At 43.2% G+C, this 17,556-nt stretch overlaps 1 protein-coding gene and 1 long non-coding RNA gene across 2 annotated transcripts in view; one reads left to right on the forward strand and one right to left on the reverse strand.

Annotated features, from left to right (window-relative positions):
- Positions 1 to 17,556, reverse strand: part of pelp1 (proline, glutamate and leucine rich protein 1) — a 74,951-nt gene that overhangs the window by 7,777 nt on the left and 49,618 nt on the right. The gene's annotated exons all lie outside the window — the stretch shown is intronic.
- On the forward strand, positions 10,212 to 16,503 carry LOC132895369 (uncharacterized). Its single transcript, XR_009655742.1, has 3 exons — positions 10,212 to 10,283; positions 10,843 to 10,915; positions 16,372 to 16,503. It is a non-coding gene; the product is annotated as an uncharacterized LOC132895369 (long non-coding RNA).

The following is a 17,556-nucleotide window of genomic DNA, read 5'->3' on the forward strand; positions in this document are numbered from 1 at the left end:
TGCACACAGCAACGCCAATACACAATTTGTGTGCACACAACAATACCAATACACGGATACGCTCGGCTCCGCAGGCATCCTGCGCTCCAAATCACTCCGCCCTGAACAGCGAGTGCCCTCTGGAGGGTGCGCACTCCGGCCCTGCGCAGCTCACAGAGCGTGCGAGTGAAGCACACTAGCAGTGTTTTCGGGACTGAGCCGCTGTGTGTGTGATCCCAGCGCACATCACTTACCACTTGCAAGTGGAAGGATGGCAAGCCTAAAGACAATCATAACTACACAATGGGCAGTATTTGCATCAGTATTTGCAGTATTTTCATACTTTTATACTCTTTAATGAAAGGTGATACAAGGCGGAAGTCCGCGCCGTTTTTCAGCAGTCATGTCACATGACCAACGCCAGCGAATCAGGAAGGTGGATGTCACAGTGACGTTGTCCAATGAGACGCCAGTTAGAGCTCAGCACAGCGTATCCGCGTATTCTGAATGTTTACACAGCACCGGAGCTGACACGATCTGGACTGAATACGTGGACGCTGGCGGATTCCCGTTTCCCGGCGTTTCCAGGCGGTTTAATGTAAACGGACAGTGCATCCGCGAAGAAAACGAGACAGATACGGTCTAATGTAAACGTAGCCTAAAGCTCGACTTTCAACACTGTGATACCTGCTAGGCTCACCAGCAAGCTCCACTCTAGGTGTGCCACCAATTCTCCGCAATTGGGTCCTGGACTTTTTAACAGGCAGACCCCAGTCAGTCAGTCAGGCTGGGGAACATCATTTCCAAAATAATAACCATAAATACAGGAATGCCACAAGGCTATGTTCCGAGTCCCATGCTGTATACACTCCTCACTAATGACTGTGTCACTGCCCAACGTAACACCATCATTATCAATTTTGCGGATGACACCACAGTCATTGGACTGATTTCTGGGGAAGATGAGACAGCATACAGGAGGGAGGTGGCAAGCCTTGTGAAGTGGTGTCAGGACAGTAATCTCCCTCTTAACATCAGCAAAACAAAGGAGATGATCACTGATACACGGAGGAAGAGAGTACAGCACCCACCACTGTATATTGGAGAGACTGAAGTGGAGAGAATTACCACATTTAAATTCCTAGGCATTAACATCACTAATGGCCCTTTTCCACTACCCCTTTTCAGCTCGCTTCAGCTCACTTCAGCCCGACACGGCTCGCGTTTCGACTACCTTAGAGCAGCACGACTCCGCTCGCTTCAGCCCTCTTAGCACCCAAAACTCGCACGGTTTTGGAGTAGGGCTGAAGCGAGCCAAACCGAGCCGAGTGGGGCGAGGGGCGTGAGCAGACACTCCCCTGTGCACTGATTGGTGAGGAGGAGTGTCCTCACATGCCCACACACGTCCCGCGAGCACGCTGGGATCTGTAAACACCGTAAACCCGGAAGAAGAATAATTACGAATTACGAGAATTTCTGAAGCGTTATGCGCCTCGCCTCATCTATACGCTCTTGCCAGTATCTGTTGGCGTTGTCGGTGACAACAAGCCACAGAACCAAGACCAGCAACACTAACGACTCCATGCTTATTGTTTACCATCCGGGTTGTGAGACTACCGCTTAAAAGATCACTGATGTCACTGTTTGCGCCGCCTAACATCATCACGTGACGTCCACCCACTTTCGCTAACTCCACCCAATGTGTCCACCCACTTCCAGCCAGCACGGTTCAGCGCAGTTGTAGTCGAAATGCAACTCCAACAGCCCCGCTCAGCTCGACTCAGCCCAACTCAGCCGCGTTGGTAGTGGAAAAGCGGCATAAGGAGCTCACTTGGACCCACATCAAACACCTGGTGGGGAAAGTCTGACAGCGTCTGTACTTCCTGAGAAGGCTGAGGAAGTTTCAAATGCCAAGCACTATTCTCAGCGACTTCTACAGATGCACAATTGAGAGCATCCTCACCCACTCTATCACAGTCTGGTATGGGAGCAGTACAGCACAGGACTGCAAGTCTCTACAGCAGGTGGTAAAATCAGCAGAAAGCATCACTGGAACAGCACTCCCTGTACTGGAGGACATTTATAAAACCAGAGCGCTCAGGAGGGCCTTTAACATTATCAAGGACACTACCCACCCACAACACAAACTGTTCATGCTGCTGCCATCAGGGAGACACTACAGGAGTATTGCAGCCAAAACAACTAGGCTGAAAGACAGTTCCACACACCCCCACCGCCATCAGGCTCGTGAACAAAACCCAGCCACTGCCTCTCCCTCCAGTCCTGTAGCATTTGCACTACTACCTATTTATTTGCACTGACACTTTACTGCATCTTTTTTGCCATTTACAGTGGTATGCAAAAGTTTGGGCACCCCTGGTCAAAATTACTGTTACTGTGAACAATTAAGCAAGTTGAAGATGAAATGATCTCCAAAAGGCATAAAGAGGACTCATTTCCTTGATATTTTAAGCAAAAAACAATTTATTTTCATCTTTTACATTTTCAAAATGACAAAAAAGGAAAAGGTCCCGAAGCAAAAGTTTGGGCACCCTGCATGGTTAGTACCTAGTAACACCCCCTTTGGCAAGTATCGCAGCTTGTAAACACTATTTGTAGCCAGCTAATAAATCCTTCAGTTCTTACCTGGGGGATTTTCACACATTCATCTTTGCAAAAGGCTGCCAGTTCTACAAGTTTCTTGGGCTGTCTTGCATGCACTGCTCTTTTGAGATCTATCCACAGATTTTCAATGATGTTTAGGTCAGGGGACTGTGAGGGTCAGGGCAAAACCTTCAGCTTGGGCCTCTTGAGGTATTCCATTGTAGATTTTGAGGTGTGTTTTGGATCATCGTCTTATTGTAGGCCCCGTCCTCTTTTTAACTTCAACATTTTTTTTAAAGATGGTGTGATGTTTGCTTCCAGAATTTGCTGGTATTTATTCGAATCCATGCTTCCCTCGACCAATGAAATGTGCCCTGTGCCACTGACTGCAACACAACCCCAAAGCATGATCGATCCACACCCATGTTTCAGAGTTGGAGAGGTGTTCTTTTCCTGGAATTTGGCACCCTTTTTTCTCCAAACATACCTTTGCACATTGTGGCCAAAAAGTTCCATTTTGATTTCATCAGTCCACAGGACTTGTTTCCAAAATGCATCAGGCTTATTTAAATGTTCATTTGCAAACTTCAGACGCTGAATTTTGTGACTAGGACGCAGAAAAGGTTTTCTTCTGATGACTCTCCCATGAAGGTCATATTTGTTCAGGTGTCGCTGCATAGTAGAACAGTGCACCACCACTCCAGGGTCTGCTAAATCTTTCTGAAGGTCTTTTGCAGTCAAACAGGGGTTTTTATTTGCCTTTCTAGCAATCCAACGAGCAGTTCTTTCAGAAAGTTTTCTTCATCTTCCAGACCTCACCTTGATCTCCACTGTTTCTGTTAACTGCCATTTCTTAATAACATTACAATCTGAGGAAACAGCTACCTGAAAACACTTTGCTATGTTCCTGTAGCCTTCTCCTGCTTTGTGAGCATCAATTATTTTATTATTCAGAATGCGAGGGAGTTGCTTAGAGGAGCCCATGGCTGTTGATTTTAGGGACAAGTTTGAGGAGTCAATTTATACAGCTTTGAAATCTGCATCATCTGACCTTTCCTAACGAAGAATTTGAACAAGCCATAGCTCAATAAGCTAATTAAGGTCTGGAACCTTGGTAAACGTTACCCGAGAACTCAAATGTATTGGGGTGCCCAAACTTTCGCATGGTGTTCCTTTTCTTTTTTCACTCTCCAATTGTACAAAACAAAAATAATACACAAATCTTGCAGAAAACGCTGAAAAGAAATATGTCGTCTTTACCTTTATGCCTTTTGGTGATCAGTTCATCTTCTGCTCACTTAACTATTCACAGTAACAGACATTTTCAGTAAGGGTGCCCAAACTTTTGCAAGCCACTATGTCCTTGTTTTTAATTACTTGATATCTATTTAAATTCTTTATTTTAATTACTTTATTATTTCATTTTATTTACTTTTTTAATGTCTTTATTCATGTTTAGGTAATATTGCTGGAGGACTCACAGAATAAGAATTTCATTGTACTGTGTGACACTGTCCTGAGTACATATGACAAAGTTGAACTGCATTATTTGAAAAATTATTTTTAAAAAATATGACAGCTAGATAGATAGATTGATACCTTAGACTATATTATTTTTATTGGGCTCCAAGTCCAAAGAACATCAATGTCACCCATTACTATTGGGGGGGGGGACTTTTAACACAAAAGGTTGTCAGATTGTTGCTGAACCTCACAAATCAAGGAATGGGAGTAAAAATATAAAAGCGGTTAAAAAGAACATTAAACACAATTAAATCCATAAAAACAAGTTTCATATGTCTCAATCAGTTGTAAATCTGCCAGGAATTGGACCCATAAATACATTGTGATGACAGTGAATAAATACACAGAGACTCCAAAGATCCATTTAAAATTGCACTTTGGTTAAGTCTTGTCAGGTTCACAGGCTTTGTATCCATTAACATTACGTTAACAGCATTTAGCAGATGCCCTTATCCAGAGCGACGTACAATGCACCCTGGGGAGCAGTTGGGGGTTAGGTGCCTTGCTCAACGGCACTTCAGCCATTCCTGCTGGTCCAGGGAATCAAACTGGTGACCTTTTGGTCCCAAAGCTGCTTCTCTAACCATTAGGCCATGGCTTCCCCTTATCCATTTCGTAACAACCTGTTTGGAAGTTGCAGGAAAGACCTTTCGAGAAGCATCACACAATGCATCCTATGAATGTCATTAAAGTCAAACTCGGGACTGTGTGTTGCATTAAAGAAATTCAAAATTGCAAATGTACTTTAATGCATTAATGCCACCATCACAGAAGTGCAAGTTACCTTTGCCAAAGGCACAACTCCATACCATGACAGACCCTGGCATTTGGACTTGTTGCTGCTAACAATCTGGATGGTCCTTTACGTTTTTGATCTGAAGAACACGGGGTCCATTTCTTCCAAAAAAATAAAAAATAAATAAATCCTGGAATACTGATTCATCTGACCACAATATACATTTCCACTGTGTGATGGTCCATCTCAGATGCCTCCAAGCCCAGAGAAGTCGATGGTGCTTCTGCACACAGTTAACATAAAGCTTCCTTTTTTGCACAGTTAAGTTTTAATTGGAATTTGTGGCTCTAACTCTGTATTGTAGTGCTTGAAGATGAGTGATGGCTCTTGATGCAGTGCTGCCTGAAGATCATGGGTGTTCAGCTTAGGCTTGTGCCCTTTATGCACCAAAATTCATCCAGATTCCTTGAATCATTTAATAATATTATGCACCACAGAGGGTGAAATGACCAAATCTCTTCATATCTTTCTTTGATGAACATCAATCTTAAACATTTAAATAATTTTCTCACACATTTCTTGATAAAGCCTCGATCACAACCGGCCGTATGTGCTCCTACGGCCGGTCTACGTGCAAGAAACGCACGGAGGGCACGCGTGTGACGTGCTGATTTTCGAGCCGTAGACTGGCCGCAGAGGTTCTTTGTCATGTCAAACAAACTCTACGGGCGCTTACATTTTTTCAGGTTGCAAGACAAACTTACGGCCAACGTGCATCTTTCTCCATGAACAAAAAAAAACGCAGCGATTTGGGAAACGCCAAAAATCGCACGGCCAAAAATTCGTACGTCCGGTTGTGACCTAGGTTTAAACTAGAGATCCTCAATGTATCTTTGGACCTCAAAGACTAGGCTTTTCCCGCATACTGATTTTGTACCAAATCATGACTACAAAATCATCTGTTGACATCACCCATTTCAAATCACATTATTATTCAATTGTTTTACCTCATTACTAGCCCGAAATTCCCTCTGTCCCAACTTTTTCTGGAATGCGTTGCAGGCCTGGATATACAGTATATTCACACAGGACTGGATAACCCCCCCCCCACAAATGAAATGAAGTTGACCAGACAAAACATGAAATATCTTGGGTTCATACTGTCTGTAATGAAATAAGTCAAAGTAAATTTAGAAATGACTGCTTTATTTATTTATTTGCATTTTCCATAATGTCCCAACTTATATACTTTGGTGGCCATTAATATATCTGGGTGACCAACCAAAGTAAAGTCTCTGTGTAGGAAACACTTGCCCTTGGCACTAGTGTTGCTGGGAAAGTGGACACATATTGATGTGGCTTTATGGTGACTCTATCCCATGGAAAAGCAAACAATTTCTTCAAAGATGAGCCAACTCTGAACTGGCACTAACACAAGCCCAGAACTAGCACCTAGTTCGCATTAGTGGAAAGGGGGTCAGTGGATAGACAGCTTGTCACTAGAGGTCTGCGCGGGACAGAATTTTCAGTCCCGCTCCCGCCCGCGCTGTGCAGTCCCGCTCCCGCAAAGAATTATGATTTTCAGTCCCGCTCCCGCCCGCAAATCCCGCATGATGCAGACGTTCGCGTTATTTCTCACGAAAGTTCTGGTCATTGGCTTGGGGAATTAAACATGCTGAGCTTAGCTGAGCTCTCCACTGACCGATCCTTCATTTATTGTAAGTTTATTGTTTAGACTCTGACATTCTGCTGACACATTCCAAGTTGAGCGCTGCATGCGCTCATGATTGACAGCTCTCGCTGTGATTGACAGCTCTCGCTTTGCGCACTCGCACTCCCACTTCCGACTCTGTGGCATTATGATTCCAACCGCGATTTCATTCTCCTCTCATATGGAGTGCTGCGCAACCACAACCAGCTCCTCAGATTATACACTGTATTTCTAGCTTTAAATTGAACAATCTGTGCGATACACGGTCCTTTTTAATACTAGTTAATACTTTTTAAAATACTTTTTAATACTTAGGACTAATACTCTTGACTTTTTAACGGTAAAATGTACCTCTTTTTAAAGCAGCACTTACTCTGAAGCACTGTGAGCTTCACTAGAGGAGCTCTGCTCTTCTGCCATGATCGGAGATCTCAAACACGGAAGAGCGGAAAGGAATCGGAAACGTACGCGAGATTAGACCACATCCGCAAATTTAGGCATCTTAAAATGTTTTTATTAATGCCAAATAAAATATCCAGCACAAATTATATACGATAGACATAAATTAATAATTTATAAATTTTATTTTAAACACGTTTTTAGTTAGCGGGACTGCAGCTTATCACCTCCCCCTCCCGCCCGCGCCCGCAATGAGCTTTCAAAATTTGTCCCGCGCCGCACTGCTTTGCGTCGGGTCCCGCGGGACTCCCGCAGGAGTGCAGGGCTCTACTTGGCACTCCAGCTGGACACTTCACAGACAGCTGCAGCTTCCACTGGCTCAGACACTCTGAACTTGTGGCTCCATCACTCCAAAAATTCACAGTTCTAGACCTTGCAGCTACCACTTTTACTGATGGTCAGGTTCTGGTGAGGCTGGTAGTATGATGCATGTCAACAATACCCCATTCCCACTCATGGAAAACCCATCCACCCATCCTCTGTAGCCACTTATCCTGTTCTACAGGGTCGCAGGCAAGCTGGAGCCTATCCCAGCTGACTATGGGTGAAAGGCGGGGTACACCCTGGACAAGTGTGAAAACCACCATTTTATATTTTCTGTTTTTATGCTGCAATGGTGTTGTGTGGGACTGGGAGCAAAACAGCAAAGTCAACATGTTAATCTATCCCCTAGTGACCGAGTAACAACTTCCATCATATGTTGCCTTCCACTTCCAACCAGGTTCCCTGTGGCGGTACACATTCGTACAGATGTCGTACAGCGAAGCCATCAAAAATCAGGTCAACACATTCTCTTAAGTATGGGGTTCCACTCCACAAACAAGCAAATCTTTTGCCAAGCAAATCTTTTGCCATGGGTCTAGTGGGAATCAGAACAATTAGAAAAATTTATTGTGAATGGCAGTGATGTTGCTGGCGGTGATGTAAATGATAATGCAATGGAACTACTCACAGTGCCTCAATTTAAAACAACCAGCAACAAACGCAAAATAACAAGCAAAGAAAACATTACAGATCTGGCTGGAAACTAGAACAACGCTGGCTGTGCCAAAGACAAAAATCGCTTGTCAGATATCTGGTACTGTTCGTGATGCTGTGGTATTGTTAACTAGCTAATGTCTCAGCTTGGGATTTTCACAACAATATGGACTTGTCGCCTCATGAATTACACATCATATCTGGGCTCATATCTGCGTGTTTTATACATCTTGTGGAGGGCTGCGCTCTGTAGCATTCTATTCAATACAGTCAGGGAATACCCGGTATCTGTTACTTTCCCATGATGGAAGACTGAGTGGAAATGAAAATATCATCTATCCCATGTTGTTTTTACTTCGTACAATAATGGATTTCATATGTGAAAGGGGCTTAAGAGTTGCTTCCTGAAGGGCTTCACACTAAAGAGTCCATGGTTTCTTTTAGGCAGTCATTCTGCTCATCCTCTTTAACATTGCTCATGTGCAGGTTCCAGAATACTGACTCAAATCTGTAGCCTGCCATGACAGAGGCTGGGAATAGAATGGGAATCACTGAATAGAAATTCCAAAAAAGTACCCAAAATAACCATTAGTAAATATTAAAGTAGCAGTTATATTTCTAGAAGAATAATTCTATAATAATAGATATTTAGGCACTATTTAAAAGTGAAGCACCCAATGAGTCTATAAGCAAAATATTTACAAGAGCACAAAATCAACCTGAATAAAATAATACGATAGCATGTGAACCATCAAATGGTGTAGTATATTTCAGGTCATGAAACTGCTGCATTGTCTTGCGACAGTGTTTTCATTTCCTGCACTTACAGCCGTCTATTTCCCTTACATGACAGAAACCGTCAACTGTCACACAAGCTAATGGACTAATAAAACGGTTTTAACTAGCTTTATATGAAACTGTCCTGACTATTTTCCATAAAATGTGAGAGTAAATAATCCCACATTACTTTTTAAAAAGCAAATTAAAAATGAGTGCTGGATATAAACCCATTTGTCTTATGTAAATAAAGATACAAATTTCATTGTTCGGTGGTCAAATGCGTTGACCACCACTTCCATCATATGTTGCCTTCCACTTCCAACCAGGTTCCCTGTGACGGTACACATTCGTACAGATGTCGTACAGTGAAGCCATCAAAAATCAGGTCAACACATTCTCTTAAGTATGGGGTTCCGCTCCACAAACAAGCTTCGCTAATATTTAGCGAACAAAGAGCCCATGTTCATGCATTTGCTGTTTAGATCTTGCACTTCATGTAGTAATAACACATTTCCATGCTACATGCATGTACGATTCATGATTTCATATACTGTGGTCAACAGCTAAAATAACTAGTCAATATCCAGATATTTATGAACCTGGCTGTAGTAACGTCTAGAAAGTCAAGATACTTACATTTGAGGCTAGATTTGAGAGAAAATGCTTTATCCTAGCTTTATTCGTCCAAACCCTCTGTTGGCATGGAGCTTTTTTTTTAAACCCCATCTTTACCAACAATGGCAATATAGTGTCTTGCAAAAGTATTTACCCCTCCCCTTCTTGGTACATGTCCTGTTTTCTCACATTACAAGCTGGAGTTAAAATGGATTTTTGGAGGATTAGCACCATTTGATTTACATAACGGGTGGCACGGTGGTGTAGTGGTTAGCACTGTTGCCTCACAGCAAGAAGGTCCGGGTTCGAGCCCCGTGGCCGGCGAGGGCCTTTCTGTGTGGAGTTTGCATGTTCTCCCCGTGTCCGCGTGGGTTTCCTCCGGGTGCTCCGGTTTCCCCCACAGTCCAAAGACATGCAGGTTAGGTTAACTGGTGACTCTAAATTGAGCGTAGGTGTGAATGTGAGTGTGAATGGTTGTCTGTGTCTATGTGTCGGCCCTGTGATGACCTGGCGACTTGTCCAGGGTGTACCCCGCCTTTCACCCGTAGTCAGCTGGGATAGGCTCCAGCTTGCCTGCGACCCTGTAGAACAGGATAAAGCAGCTAGAGATAATGAGATGAGATATTTGAAATGCTGATATGTTTGGGCCTTCTCTGAAGGCCTAGAAGGCCCTGACCGTCCCCTCTGCTTGCAACTTTACTAGCACCAGTGCTACCTCTTTGATTAACATCCAGCGCTGTGTATGTTATGTTGTTTGCTTTCTGTGAGTTTTTCTAAGCCCCTTTCTCTCTCTCTCTCTCTCTCTCTCTCAGCTTTATTACCATGGAGAACCCATCAGTGTCAACGTCCACGTCACCAACAACTCCACCAAAACTGTCAAATGAATCAAAATCTCAGGTAAAACGCAATCTAAACCAGATTTCTTTGTTTCATGACATCAAATCTATTTTGTTAAATGTGTGAAACTGTCTACTGAGTATCAGTTGCTCGGTTTTACAGCTCATTGCTTTCTTGCTTTGCACCTCCACCCTTTTTATCCTTGTCCACTGCGTTCTCTGTTTCCCTCCTAACAACTGGAATGTTGTTGTATCTGCTCAGGGGCGGTCTTGAGTTAATAATTGTGTGTGTGAAAACAGAAACAGCTGTTGGTCAGTGTTATTGAGGATGTTATTGAGGTTTTTTTAAAGTACTTAAAGAGGCGTTTGCTTCCGTTATTGATGGCACCATGGCAATATTTTAGATAAGTCTGTTTGCCAGCTTCAGTGTTGATGGAAATCTCCAGGCATTCAGGTGTTAGCAGAGAGGGATACTGAGAACTTGTTATATGGATGTACATTGCTGTTTATGTATGGGTTATAGAATTTGTTTTATGGACTTCAGTGACTTTTACTGCGTGTGCGTGTGTGTGTGTCCAGTGTTGCTAACCCCGCTGCATGTCCCTGTTCTCTCCCTACAGTGCGACAGTATGCTGATATCTGTTTGTTCAGCACTGCACAGTACAAATGCCCCGTGGCTCAGGTAGAAGCCGAGTGAGTATCCCCTCATCTCCTTTTCTCCCTCCTTTCATCTCAGACCCTCTCTTCTCTCTCACCCCATACTTTTATTTCCTGACCTCATATTCCTCTGCTTATGAGCTGATAAACATTACATCTGACTCAACATCCCCCCTGTCTCTGTAATATTTTTCATTTCCTCATCCTCTGTGTGTTTGTGCTTTGAGGTTGTACATGTCCTTTGTGTACCCCACACAGAACTGGATGTTTACAGCTTTCATATATTAGCATACAGAAGTTTAGAGAAGCGGCGATGAATTAAATCAGGTTCATTCTGTGACTCTGGGCCTAACAGACCGTCCCCAGCTTTTGCTCTGATTGCTTTTGTGTTGGTGCCTCCAAAAGGCCAGTCAGTACTCTGTCACTGACCCAAAACCCCTGGCAACCAGCTCGCAGCTCGAGCCTAACACCTTTCACTTGAAGCAAGACCCACAGCTCCGTTGCCTCTGTACCAAACCTTGCGCCCTTTCCATTCTGTTGCAGAATCAGAGCAGATACGCCGGCTTTGTTTACACAGCAGAGCATGTTTTACTTAATTCTAAACTTTTTTACAAGAAGGTAAATGTTAAAATGGTTTGATTGAACTGTAGTCGCATTTTCTCACTTCTCGACATTTTGGTTGTTACGGTAACAACGAAAAACGGCAGGGCCAGGTTAAATTAAGCTAGTTTTATACTGTATGATGTATGATAGCTCAGCCTGATTTTGCTGTTACAAACAAACGGCACAGGATCAAATGAAAGATGATCATGAAAAGGCTACAAATATTGTAGTGGCAATAATAAAACTTGAACAAAACCTGGAAAATACTCTTATTACATCTAGCTCGTTTTGAACCTTGTTTCGGCGCTCCAGTGACTACAGGACGTCTGTGGGTTGGCCCCCTCTCCCCTGAGTCACTATGATTTTTGGACTTTTCCTCCGCATATTTAAAGGAACGATCCAGGCTTTTTCAGCTCAATCACAGTGCAGTATGTGAATTTACCACAGACAAGTTTTTCACAGGAAAACCAATCATAGGCTCAAACAGAAATAATGGGATGTTTACCCAAAGATGTTCTTATGTGGTTTTATCCAACTTTCAAACACTAGAGCAGTACAGTAAACAGCTCCTCTTGCTGAACGGTTTCTCACGCTTTCCTTGAGGTTTTATGGTAGCAATGTTTCAATCAGATGAAAACTGATTTATATTAGTAATACATAACCACAGATTCTTCATTCTGGAAAAGAAGTCCTAGCTCTGAAAAGATTACACGGATCTAAAGCTTTATTTACAAACTGCATTTCACAAGAATAGCTTTTTTGAGAAAGTATTATTTATATAAATTAGTTTGATAAATGTATTATTATTGATATTGCCAGGCCTCCCCCCCACACTCTTCTTGGCTGACAGAAGAGGAACCCAATGTGGTGTACGAGTCAAGATTTGACATGTTGTGCATTTTGAGATGCTTTTCTGCACACCGCATTTGTAAAGGGTGGTTATTTGAGTTACTATGGACGACTTGTCAGCTCGAGTCTGGCTATTGTCCTCTAACCTCTTTCACTGACGATGTGTTCGTCTGTAGAACTGCCACTCACTGGAAATGTGTGTTTTTGTTTTTTTTTTTTGCCCCCCACCACCACCACCATTCTGTGAAACTTTTAAGACTGTTGTGTGTGAAAATCCCAAGAGATCATTAGATATGTCTTTTCTCAGTGTCCAAATTGTTGTCTGTGGTAATCCAGGGTCTCTGCACATTTCTGACCAGCAAAAATAATACTTTTTAAGACCATTTTAAGACCACTGAGTATAAAAAATAAGACCACTACTGCGGAACAAATACGTACAGTAAAAAAAAAAAAAAGCACACTCTAGGTTAAGTTCAAAGCATTTTTTTTTTATAAAAAATGTGCATCTTCAGTTTACAAAACAGAACATTAGCTGCCTTCTCGATATTTTAATAGTAGGGTACTGCTGTAAACAAACAGTGAGGAAACAAATTGATCTTCAGTTAACAAAACAGAACATTAACTGCTTTCTCAATATTTTAATAGTAGGGTACTGCCATGAACAAACAGTGAGGAAGCAAGGAAGTTTGACTACTGATCGAACTGCCTCTGGGGACTGTTGTTGCCCGACTAGCAGCATAGCGCATATGCTTTTCCCCTTTCGAGTGAGCGTCAAGGGCTTTACAGCCCATTGTTGTTAACTTGATGTCTTTCCGACATACCTTACATCTCGCTTCATATTCTGAAGTTGCTGTTGTTAGCCAACTTTTGTATTTTGGCTCCTCAAGCCACTTGTTACTAAACTTACACTTCCCCATCTCCGTTCATGTTCAAGTTCAACCACTTCTTCCTCGTCTGCTCTACTCTCAATGGTTCTACTACCAGTGTTGGGCACGTTACTTTCAAAAAGTAATTAGTTATAGTTACTAGTTACTTTTCCCAAAAAGTAACTGAGTTAGTAACGGAGTTACTTTGTCATAAAAGTAACTAATTACCAGAGAAAGTAATTATTCCGTTACATTTTGTTCCCCCTCAAAAAAAAAATCAAATTCAATTAGTGTAATCATAATAAAAGTGAATGTTAAATGTGTTTAATGACTGAAATGGACACTTAACAGAACCAATTAGTAACGTTATCTACACTATATTAATATTTTTGTGGGACAATGTGAGATAAGACATCTATCAAATGTAATATATTTCTGTAGTTATTAAAATTGTTACTAATTACTGGCCACTGACGAGGACAAACGCTTTGTTCCTCGACATAATGTGCACTGCACGTAAACACTCTTGCCTTTTATTTCAAGTAATGAAAAGTAATGGCTGTATTTCCAGTGTGAAAGCGCAGTGCTGGGCTGACCGCTCGCCATCGCTGGCTCTTCCGATTGAAAGAGCGCGCAGTAGTGCAGTAGGCGTGGCCTACCTACGTATGTTGTCCAAATCTACTCTGATTGGCTTACTGTGCTGTTGTCTCGTGTCTCCCCGCCCCACACTAAAGCAGAGTAAAGAAAGGCTGAACGAGCAGCGTGCCAGATGAGAACAGCTTTAATAAAGTAACGCATAGTATTTTATTGTAAGTAACGGGAACGGCGTTATAACGATGTAAAAAGTAATTAGTTAGATTACTCGTTACTAAAAAAAAGTAACGCCGTTAGTAACGCCGTTTATTTCTAACGCCGTTATTCCCATCACTGTCTACTACATGGATAAAAGAACACACTGCCCCCTGTGGCGTGGTTCCTGCGCTATTAGAACTAGTGCTAGACACACAACGGCTCTTGTGCTACTTGTTCAGCATCTTGATAACAAACGACGCTGGTTGAATAAATAACGTTAGCGCGGAAAAAAAAATCCAGACATATGTTTTTTTTTTTCATTTACCGTAGGCTACCCGGATGAAATTTAATAACTCCCATGTGAAATTTAATACCATAGCTCAAAAAATAGCGAAATATAATGCTTTTTAAGACCTTAAAAAACACATATTAAAAATAAGACTTTTTAAGACTTTTTAAGGATCCGCGGAGACCCTGTAATCACATTCAACTACAGATGCACCAGGCAGAGATTATGTAGAAAAATGCTAGCGTACGCCTTGAATTAAAATGGATGACTGATGCAGTGAATTTCTCGTGCAAGTCGGTATTGAGGTATTTCACCTGACGTCACAGGGTCACGTGACGCCCCGGTGTCCACCATTTTGGACGGCAAGCTAGCTAATGTCAACAACAGTAGCTAGTATGTTACTGTAGCAATATTTACGTTCAGTCATTTGGATGACTGTTAAAACCTTTCAGTCTCAAGTTTTTCCTTTACTGGATTTACTAGTTTACTGAGCTAGCGCGCGATGGCTCGCGGCTCGGCCGGAGAGCGCACGATGGCTCGCGGCTCGGCCGGAGAGCGCGCGATGGCTCGCGGCCAGGCCGGAGAGCGCGCGATGGCTCGCGGCCAGGCCGGAGAGCGCGCGATGGCTCGCGGCCAGGCCGGAGAGCGCGCGATGGCTCGCGGCCAGGCCGGAGAGCGCGCGATGGCTCGCGGCCAGGCCGGAGAGCGCGCGATGGCTCGCGGCCAGGCCGGAGAGCGCGCGATGGCTCGCGGCCAGGCCGGAGAGCGCGCGATGGCTCGCGGCCAGGCCGGAGAGCGCGCGATGGCTCGCGGCCAGGCCGGAGAGCGCGCGATGGCTCCCGGTTTGGCCGAGCGCGCTAGCTCAGTAAACTAGTAAATCCAGTAAAGGAAAAACTTGAGACTGAAAGGTTTTAACAGTCATCCAAATGACAACGTAAATATTGCTACAGTAACATACTAGCTACTGTTGTTGACATTAGCTAGTGCTAACAGCTAGCTGCTAGTACACTGCTACAACACAGACACCGACCCTAATAATACAGTTCTTGGTCATTGCCTGGTAACAGCAAATTTATAACGGGCCATGTCTCAACAGACTAAGAAGTTATTTCAATGCCATTTAATAACATTTTGTTTATCCTGAGGACAGAAAGTAAATGAAAATGTGAACAAACCTTAGCTGTAATCAGATGGCGACCACCGGCTCCAGGGACGACCCACTGATGTAGGCATGTTACCCAGCCTGACACAAAATATTTGTAGGCATCCAAACTCTTATACGCTTTCAGATCAATACCTGTGTATGGCGATGGGTTTTTAACGACATAGGTATACAGATCATGTGGGCCGAAGTCAGGTAAAGACGAGGGCTTCGTGTACTTCCGTACGTCAGTGAGCAATCCTGATGGAAGCAGGTAAACGACGTTCTCTAAGCCTGCTAACCTCAATTTTTGCAAATACCTCTCCCTCTGCTCGCCCTGTAAATGCCCTACGTCGCTGGATAGTGAAGGTGTTTTCTGCATCTCGCTCCTTTTTCTTTTGTTTTTCGTTTGTCGCCTTCCTCGCATTCAAACTGATTCGAGCCGTGCCGTCCAAAATGGCAGTGTCACATGACTTGGTCACGTGAGTGAAATACCTCAATACACTGAAAGGTGGCCCTGTTTGTTAACACCATATTTGTCACAGGCTAAATGGATATGAGGCCCTTCAGACACATACTGTCTCTCCCATTCTGTGTACTCCCTGTAGAAATAAAACCATGATTAGTTTCTCTTGGCTTACTTACAGCATCATGTTTACACAATTAAGTGACGGCCTCAGTGAAAGAGCTTTTGTTCTCTCCCCCCCCCTTTCTTCATTGGTCTTATAACTTTATATGCTCTGAATATGCTGTGGTTAATCCAGGTCTGAAAACAGGTTGTTTGTTGCATCATAAACACTGTTGTTCATTTCTACACATAAGATGTATACTATTGAAACCTTTGTGTGCATTTAGGAGCAAGCTATTTGCGTGCATCCAATAGAACAATAACAATATGATCAGAGAGCATCTCATCACTGTTTTGTTTAATGTCCATCTTACTCGTCTTCAGTGATCAGGTGTCATCCAGCTCCACGTTCTGTAAGGTGTACACGCTCACCCCGACACTGAACAACAACCGAGAGAAGAGAGGTCTAGCACTGGACGGCAAACTCAAACACGAGGACACCAACCTGGCCTCCAGCACTATGTGAGCACTCGTCTCTCACACATCATCCACATGTCAAATGCACAGTAACACTCTCCCTACTTCATCAACTCTAGAGCACTGCTTCGAGCTTTTGGAAACAGCAGTAAAGACAAACTTAATGGATTATTGTTTAAAACTGGTGGGACTCTCCAGGTGTCGCATGATTTGAATACATTTTGATTCAGAGTAGCAAGATACTGTTCTAAAACAGCCTAGACATGTTTTAAAAGATTTTTTGATGTCTATAGCCTGTGTTATGATTCCTCCCCACTATGACCCCTTGCTGCTTTTAAAACAGCGTTACACGCACACAAACAAAAAACAGTTTCAGTCACAGTTTAGTCATTTGGTTACTGGTGCTTTTAGGTTGGATGTAATTGATGATAAACCTACAGTAATATTAGTAAGATAAATACTTTTAGTCAAGGATAATAAAGGAGAGCAAGTTTTATGTTTTTAGATTTTTTTTTTTAAACTAAGTTTTAATTCTGTCCTAAATGAGCCTTAAATGGCTTTACAAATGTACATGATCATTACTCTACTCACGCACTCACTATTTGGCATGTCCCTGCCGTGATGTGGCCGCTCTGTCTTCTGTCAGTGCTTCTAGAGGAATTTGTGCTAGTGGTTTCCTGTCACCTTCTACTGAATTATTATTGAGGTATTTTTCTCTCAACCATTCACACCTACGGTCAATTTAGAGCCACCAGTTAACCTAACCTGCATGTCTTTTGGACTGTGGGGGAAACCGGAGCACCCGGAGGAAACCCCCGCAGATAGGGGAAGAACATCAAACTCAACACAGAAAGGCCCCTGTCGGCCACTGGGCTTGAACCCAGAACCTTCTTGCTGTGAGGCAGCTGGGCCATAGAAGGTTCACGCTGCACGCTGCACGCTACACGCGTGTAAAGAAAAGTGGACAAACGTAGCATGACTTGCTCTGGGCCATAGAACGGCGTTCACGTTGCACGCTGCACACTTCACGCGTGAAGCGAGAAATGAACATGCACACTTTTTTCTAGGCGTGAAGATGGAAATTCCAGTCAA

The sequence above is a fragment of the Neoarius graeffei genome, chromosome 1 (assembly GCF_027579695.1).
Source record: "Neoarius graeffei isolate fNeoGra1 chromosome 1, fNeoGra1.pri, whole genome shotgun sequence".
Classification (NCBI taxonomy): domain Eukaryota; kingdom Metazoa; phylum Chordata; class Actinopteri; order Siluriformes; family Ariidae; genus Neoarius; species Neoarius graeffei.